Source organism: Centropristis striata, chromosome 10, assembly GCF_030273125.1.
Source record: "Centropristis striata isolate RG_2023a ecotype Rhode Island chromosome 10, C.striata_1.0, whole genome shotgun sequence".
Taxonomy (NCBI): domain Eukaryota; kingdom Metazoa; phylum Chordata; class Actinopteri; order Perciformes; family Serranidae; genus Centropristis; species Centropristis striata.
In genome coordinates, this window is record NC_081526.1 from 31499098 (window position 1) to 31508071 (window position 8974).

The following is an 8974-nucleotide window of genomic DNA, read 5'->3' on the forward strand; positions in this document are numbered from 1 at the left end:
CACAGATCAAGTTTGAGTTTTGTTATCAATATTTTCATAATATTTGCAAAGAGGATGAATCGCCATATATCAGGTGATATAAAAAGGCTTATATTTTAATTCAATTCAATATTTTGCTTGCGAATAGGTTGACAACGCTTCAACGATATTAACCACGTTATAACGTTAGCCGAACAGTTACGTTGCATTAAGCCTATGTCTCTCTTTACCAGTTGCCACCTGTGTTTGTCCTCTCGAAAATAAATCTGTAAGCTTGGCACATTTGGCAGCATCCTCCTCCAATGCCTTTCTTTTCTTCAACCTGGCTTTTTCAGCCCCTCCTGGCCTCTTCCTCCCATCCATCCTCCCCGACGTGTATCGTTGAGATAGGGCTGGCCCAGCTATCGGTAGCCTCCCTGAGAAAACTTTTTTGGAAAGACGGCTATGGACCCAACCAACTTTATTTGGGACTTCGCATTACTTCGCATGGTACAACCCATGCTGAGGCTGCGGTGTCAGAATGCAAAACGTGTTTAGCGTACTTTAAGAGAAGATGGACTAACGTGAAAAATGTCAAATAAATAAATAAATAAATAAATTATCGGCCGGCCCAAAAGTGAAGCGGCCCACCGGGAACTCTCCCGATTCTCCCGCTTACCCACCCCGGGCCTGGTGACTTTACAGGTAAAGACTTAACATGAAAAATATGATTAGTTTAAAAGGATTTAGCATTTTCTTTTATCAATTAAAGCACACAATAGTATGTTAAGGAGCTTAAATGAGCCCTACCTGGACATCATTTCAATGCTGCTCACATAAATGCATCTAAAATAATAATTTATAATATATTTGGAATTACAGGTGCATCTCATTGAATTAGAATATCATAGAAAAGTGTATTTATGTCAATAATTCAATTCAAAAAGTGGAAATAACAAATTGTATAGATCGGTTACACACAGAATGAAGCATTTCATGTCTTAATTAATTTAATATTTTCTAATTATAGTGATTGTGACTTACATTTAATGAAGACCTAAAATTCAGTGTCTCAAAAAAATGTATCTTACAAAAGACCAGTTTAAAAAAATATGTTTAATATGGAAATGTTGACCTCTGAAAAGTATGTCCATCTACAGTACAGGCCAAAAGTTTGGACACACCTTCTCATTCAATGCGTTTCCTTTATTTTCATGACTATTGACATTAAAAATTCATCAAAACTATTAATGAACACATATGGAATTATGTACTTAACAAAAAAAGTGTGAAATAACTGAAAACATGTCTTATATTCTAGTAAGCAAAGGGTGGCTACTTTGTGGAATCTAAAATACAAGACATGTTTTCAGTTATTTCACACTTTTTTTGTTAAGTACATAATTCCATATGTGTTCATTCATAGTTTTGATGCCTTCAGTGAGAATCTACAAAGTAAATAGTGTTGGGATTCTACCACAGGTGAATTTTGGGTTCATTTGTGGACTAAATGAGACATTTTCCTGAGCCCACTCACAAAATGGTGAGTCACCTCCATTTTGTCTGATCTCAAGAACTTCAGTTCCCAGAATGCACTGCATTTATGAAACCTTCCAGGTGTCATGTCATTGGTCAAGGCACCTTTGACCCGACAGGAGGTCCACTGGCCTGCTATAAAGCAGACAGCTCTCTCTGTCCCTCTCTCTCTCTCTCTCTCTCCATCGGCTCTCTCTCCACCGTTCCTGCTTGGAAGCATCTCCAGGAGGGGATCCAGATCCTGGATCCACCAGCCACCTCCTCCCTCACCCCCGCAGAGTCCTGCTGAGGTGAGACCTCTTCTCTTCTGAGACTTCAAGCTTCAAGAATCTCCTTTCCATAAGGAATTCTGAACCAACGGCAACTCTGACCTTCTCTGCACACCAAAGCTGCATTAATGAACACAAAGTTCATTGCATCTGTCAGAGAAAGCTCTAATTCAACAAAAGAAGACAACCTTCTTCCACTCTTCTGCTGAAAAGGCTTCCCCCCCTTTTTCACCGGACTCGTGAGTAATGTAACTGGGCTTAGATAAGAAATCAGCAAGGACTTTACCAACTAGGATTTGACCTGTGATTAATGATTTGGTTTATATGTGTGTTCTAAGTATATTTATGTGACATTCGTGTTACGATCAAAGTTGTATGTTAATCTTGCTTTATACAGACAGTCAGTCTTACTGCAACTAACTATACTAACCTTTGACCTGCTCACACACTGATTAAATTAACTGGAGCTGAACACAGCTCATTGTCTGAGGAGTGGTAAACCCCCTCACACACACACACACACACACACACACCCACATGTTTCCTTCTCTTTTGTAATGTATTCTCTATTTTATAGATGTGTGCTTTTATTTGCTTTACTTGTTTAGAATAAATACCTTTTGATTACGAATGCTGTCTATTTAATGTCGTACATTATGAACGATATTCTAACCTCTGCTGTGTCAAGAATTCACGATTCCTTCAACCACTATTAAATATTAATATGGTAATTTGATTATAATTATATTCATAATTAATAATCAGTGTTCCAAATTGATAATTTAATAACTTTATGAGACTGATTTAGGTGAATTGGCTATATTTTCTCTGTTTACAGAGTGGTGCCCCATTTTACGAGCTGACTTAGAGTAAATCAAGTCATATCATTTCTTATAATTAATAATTGTTTATGATAATTATTAATAATTGTTATAGCCATCTAACCACACTTTTGAACCGTGAGATCCACACAAGTGTGCTCAGGTTCGCCCCTGCATATTTGGTATCCTTATGGAAGGGATAGCATTTATGATAACGCCCTTTTATTAATATATTCGACGCCCTGTGCAAGGTCATCATTTATTCATAAAAGAGCCATCCTTAATTCCCAACATTTTTGGTGATCCTTGATGAAGGCAACTGGTATCTGTAACCAGATACCCCAACATAGTTGACGCCCCGGTGCGTAATTACAACAATAGTCATGAAAATAAAGAAAAACGCATTGAATGAGAAGGTGTGTCCAAACTTTTGGCCTGTACTGTATATGCACTCAGTACTTGGTTGGGGTATTTGGTTTGCACTAGGGAAGGGTTCTCCTACCACTGACCTCCACATCACTGTCGAGAACACAGTGGTTACCTCCACCGAGTCTGCTAAAAACCTTGGGGTGACTATCGACAATCAGCTGTCCCTCATCACAAACATGCTACCAAATTTTCCCATACAACACCACCCCTCCGCTCCTTCCACTGATTACCAGTGGCTGCACGGATACGCTTCAAGACTCTGGCTCTAGCCTACTCCGCTGCTAAAGGTTCAGGCCAAGCTTATATCCAAGATCTGGTCAAACCCTACACTCCTGCCCGTCCTCTCTGCTCTGCATCAGCCAAACAGCTGGCGATTCGCCACAAAACCTCATCCAGACTTTTCTCTGCTCTGCAGTGGCGGTTCTACACAGGGGCCTACAGGGGTCACTGCCCCTGTGAAGAAGCCCTTGGCCCCTGCTGTGGCCCCTGTGTCAAATTAATAATAAATTGATCAATTTATAACAATGAATGACAGAACAATTCTGACCTATTTTTTGTTCAAACAATATCTCATTGTACACAAAAGGAACCCAGAATCTGTACTTTGTATTATAGTTGAATTGTGCAATAAAAGCTTGTGTATATATAAAAAAAGATAATTCTCACTGTACTGCACTTTCAAAATAGAAAAAAGTAATTGTGCACAAAAATGAGAAATGTCATTGTCGTACAAAAATAGTTGTTATAGTTGGTAAGTCTCATTGTATCTTCCAAATATACTTAAATTTGATTTTTAAATAACCTAAAAAAAGGGTTTGAATGCTTAAATATCATCTTTGGCGTTTTTTTAATGTGCCCCCTGATTAAACACTGGCCCCTGCTTGGCCCCCACAGTAAAACTGGTCTAGAACCGCCACTGCTGCTCTGGCTCCCAAATGGTGGAACGAGCTCCCCACAGACATCAGGACCTCAGTCAAAAAAGTAAAAAAAACCCTCTACTCTTCTATTTCTTCTCTTCGCTAGCATACAGCACTCATGTAGCGATTGCAGATGGCTCTTAAAGTTATGTACTTACTTAATTCCTGTGGTTTGAGGCTTCAGTAATTCACGCTGAGGGGCTAACAGCTCCTGCTCTAACTGCAGCTGGGAGAGGTGGAGCGGTAGGACTCTGTCAGAGTTTTCAACGACACTGAAACATTCGTCTGTTTTGTTACCCTTTACTATTTAGCGGAAACATGAGTGTGAGGGGAGAGAGGGAGGGAGGATAGAGGGAAGGGGATGGAGACAGAGAAGAGCAGGAGTTCTGGGAGAGGCACAGCAGCAGGGGAAGCGCACCCATTGGCCAGTAGTTGATGAGGTGAGTGTAGGGTGGACCGTCGGAGAGGAGCCTTTCCATCTGGGGCCGATTAAGATCCATGGCAGTGACACCAGCAGAAGAGTGTGCTAAGCAGGAGAACAAAGTCATCATTTTTTGAGAAACACATTGTCGGGGGAGCAAAAACCTGTCTTGTTATGACAAAGTGCCATAACTTTATAAACATTTTCACATAACTTTATAAACATTTTCAGACATAACTTTATATCATTTTCACATAGCGTTATGAACTTTTATGTGAACACAATCTGCCTTCTCATCCTGTAAGTATAACAGGTCACAGCTGCTTCCTGTTTCTGGTCAAGATGCCTCTGTTATCTAAAGTCCGATTATAAATTTTATGCTCCACATCTCCTCAAAGCCGAAGCTCGGTGCCTCCTACCCAACACACACACATGTATTGTAACGCTATAAAAACTGTTAGCTCCCTTTGTCTGCAGATTCACTCTGTGCAGACTTTTTTGACTGTACCTTGTGCTCTCCTGGTTGCAATCAGAATACACCTTTATTGCTTATGCTCCAACGACTCAGTGATCTTTCCTCCTTATGACGATTTTTTGCCACTACAGTCTCCTCACAGGATTCTCCGGCTCCAGGAATGGGCTGTGTGCTTCTCTTCTTCCAAGAAACCAAAACCAACTGCCAACTTTCCTCCCAGCAGATTCGTCCTGTAGCAGCCAGCTCTCTACACACGTGCATTCCATCACCCGTACTACCAGACAATACAGTTTGCAGGAAAAAAGATTTAGCATCTCCCAGTTTGTCAAATACAGTATGCCAAAAGTACAAGAGTGTCCTGCATCCTGTCATAATTTGTGTATGCAAATAAAGTATGCAAGCCAAACTGCTTTGCTGACTTTTCAGTGGGACAAAGTTTAAGGAGCTATATTATGATTGTAACATTTTTGTGTTATATGTGTATCTTTCAGACATAAATTAATAATCATTTAAGTTCATAAAGTCATTAAAAGGTAATTAGAAATGCAATATATATGCTTGATAAGAAACATGTCTAAAGGGAACTAAAAATGTTTGGCTGAAAATGTATTACCCTGTATGTGAGGTTTTTACTGCAGAACATAACAAGGAGGGGAATCCTGCAGTACCGGAGGGCTGCAGTGTCAGGCCCCTCATTCTCTTGTTTGGAGGATAAACAAGTGCATTTCTACAGAAAATATGTCAAACAGTAAGTTAAGGTGAATTGAGATGCATTTATTTTTAATGCTTAAAACAATTACAGTGCCTTAAATTGCACAGGAAAATGAATGTTAAATCTGTGAAAGTAGACTATTTTGTTAAAGAACAAGAGCCTTTTTGTTTGTTTTTTTAGATTTTTTTGTTTTTTAAGTATATCTTTATTAGTAATTATGTTTCACAACTTATTCATATATACAACATTTTCTCTTTTTTTTTTTTTGTTTAAACACCCCCCCATATCATATGACATTAGTAATGACAATAATAAGTAATAATATAAAATGGAGCACCAAGTATATATATATAGAAAATAAAATAAGAAATAAAAAAGAGCAAAACAGACAGCAAAACCTCTCCTTTAACTTTCAACTGTTATTCCTTGGTCTGGGAAGCACCTTCAAAAATATGTTAGATATTCTAGGTCCAACATAATTGAGAAATGGGGTCCATATATGATAAAACAAACCAATTTTCCCTCTGGACCAGTGCGTCAAATATTCCATGGGTAAGAGTTCAAATATTACCTTATGCCAATCTAAAACTGTAGGTGGCTTATTTGAAATCCAGTTCAGCAGTATAGTTTTACGTGCAGCATATGTTAAGACATTCCACAATTTTTGACAATGGGATGATTTTATTTTTGGATAATTTTTTTACAGACTCACTGGGTCCAGATCCAAGTCCTTATTAAAAACCAAATCTAATTTCAGAGCCACTGCTACCCAGAAATCCTGGATATGCACACACGTCCATACAGTGTGTATAAAGCTACCAATTCCTTATTACACTTCATACACAGAGCTGATTTCTTTGGGTCCATCTTATGTCTGAGTTCAGGTGATATCTGGAGGCGATGCAGTAATTTAAATTGTGATTCCTTTGCTCTATTACATATGGAGATGTTGTTAGCATGCTCCCATATGTCCGCCTCCATATCTTCATCTATTGCCACCCCAAGATCCTGAGCCCATTTTTGCATAATTGTATTTTTAGTCTTATTGGACTTATGAAAGGCCTCATAGCATCTTCTTACTGTAGCTTTATTGTCATGTATTTTGTATAGTAGTTGTTCAATTGGTGACATTTCTAAAGTAAATTTATGCCAAATTGGATTCTGTATAAAGCTTCTGACTTGCAAGAACCTAAAGAAATGTGTGTGTGATAGCTTATATTTCAATCTTAATTGGTCAAATGACATCATTCTGTCTCCTTCAAATAAGTCTTTTAAAGTTGTGATTCCAGCACTTTCCAACGCTCTGAGCACGTTGCCAGGTACTCCGTCTGGGCCAGCAGCTTTCTTGGGGTTCACTGCCAGGAGCACCCGTCTGACATCATGCTCCTGTACAGTAAGGCTGCGTTCAGACTGCAGGCGAATCTGATTCAAATCAGATTCCTACTCAAATCCGATTTTTAGGGCTGACTGTCCACACTGTTTTTAGCAAGTGTCCAAATCGGATATGGCTCTGTTCAGACTGGGCCACATTATTGACTGATCTGACAGGTTGCTATAGTAACGGTGTCAGACGTCATATAATTGCGATGGCTACAAGAACAACAACAACAAACATGATGGAGGCAGGTCACCTCAGTATATTGGCCTTATCACTGTCCAGTAGAGGTGCAGAACATCTCAGACGCACCAGGGGAGAAACCGGGCGGATGGACGTCCCCGTCGGGCCCGCATGAGTCGGGCGCGGCTGCCGGTGGACACCTCGTCTCCGCGCTGCCCGCGCTACGCGTGCCGCGTAGAGTGACGTCACGGACAGTCAAAACCGATCTGAGTGTTTGGAGGTTCAGACTGAGACGCATCTGTCCAAATGCGATCTGAAACTACCTCCCAAAGGTGGTTTCAATCCGGTTTGCAAAAATCGGATTTCATGTGATTTGTGACTGTTCAGACTTCAAAAGAGCCATTGTTCCGTTTTCTCCCCACGGAAAGGGCAACCCGGTGCACAAAGGATATTACTCAGTTACAGTTCCAATTTGTTTGTTTATTTGTTTTCTGAAAAGCAACAGGTAATAAACCTAAAAAATTAAAGAATGCAATGTTTCAATTATTTGCATAATATAATCATCACAGCTCAATCACCCAATAACAATAAGCAACAATAATACATAACATAACCCATATTTCATAACAAATATCAAAATATCAATCAACTATTAATAACTAAATTAAACATCATATGCATTGATCAACATTTTATATTTATATTTTCATATTTTAGAATTTCATGAATATCATAATAATAAATGTAATAGGCTAATAATAATAATAATTAATCCTTTTTTTTCAATGTACACACACCATATTCAAAGCCTAACAAAACGCCTATGCAAAAGCTGCGTTAGTCTTTATCTGCACCAAAAACTACAACTCCCAAAATGCCCCGCGGCAAACCAGGAAGTAAAGTGCCCGCATCAAAAGCCGGTCCCGGCGATTCATTCCATCAAACACTCATAACGTCAACAAAACCACCATGGATGACACAGATGGGATATCAAGCTATAAATACATAATGTTAGCTTTATAGCTTCGCCATTTCTGGAACTTTTAACTTTGATTATTAGCGACCAAACTGTGATTTCTACCGGAGCATTGCATTATTTTTTAACGATCAACAAGGGAGAAGACGTAACACAGTGCACCAATGCAGCATAGAGACAGTAGACAACATGACACGTACAACATGAAAGCTAAACAAGAAACAAGGAATTACAAAAAATGACAAGAGCTTACCAAGTGGCTGCATACCGGGTTGAATGTATCTACCCTGTAAACGAATCTACCGCTTCATTTTCACAGGGTAAAACACTGGTCACATGTACGCATAGCACACTCCTCTTGTTTAAAGGGCCACAGCACTATTCCCCACTAGTCTAACTAAACATTTGGGCCCGGTTTCACAGACAAGGCTTAAGTCTAGTCTCAGACTAAAATGCTGTTTGAGCTGGCTTAACTTTAAGTCACTTGCACAGACTTATCTTAACATAGTCAAAGATTTAGTCTGTTCTGGATTAAACAAAGCCAATTGCAAGAAGGTGGATTAGAGCTACTCTAGGACTAAATTGAAGTTTATATTAATCCTGCAAAGAGGCAGGTTTAACTTCGGCTTAGTACTGTTTGTGAAAGGGAGCACAGATGGTTTGGGAGCATGGAGTATTTGGAATATCTAAATGAAGACCAATATTCGCTACAGAGGCCAGCCAGACAAATACTTGTGGATAGGAGTAATCCATTGAATCAGTTTGATGAAATAACTTTCAGAGACCGCTTTCGTATGTACAAAGAAGATGTACTGGAGATAATTACTTTGCTTGAGCCTATACTTTCCTCCATGTCTCAAAGAGGAAGGCCTGTACCCAGTTCTCTCCAAGTTCTGATCACT

The 8974-nt window shown here is 39.3% G+C and overlaps 1 long non-coding RNA gene across 1 annotated transcript; it reads left to right on the forward strand.

Moving 5' to 3' along the window:
* The first annotated feature begins 1950 nt into the window (after window positions 1–1950).
* On the forward strand, window positions 1951–5125 carry LOC131979486 (uncharacterized). The gene is made up of 3 exons (XR_009395064.1): window positions 1951–2002; window positions 3908–3994; window positions 4958–5125. It is a non-coding gene; the product is annotated as an uncharacterized LOC131979486 (long non-coding RNA).
* The last annotated feature ends 3849 nt before the right edge of the window (window positions 5126–8974 follow it).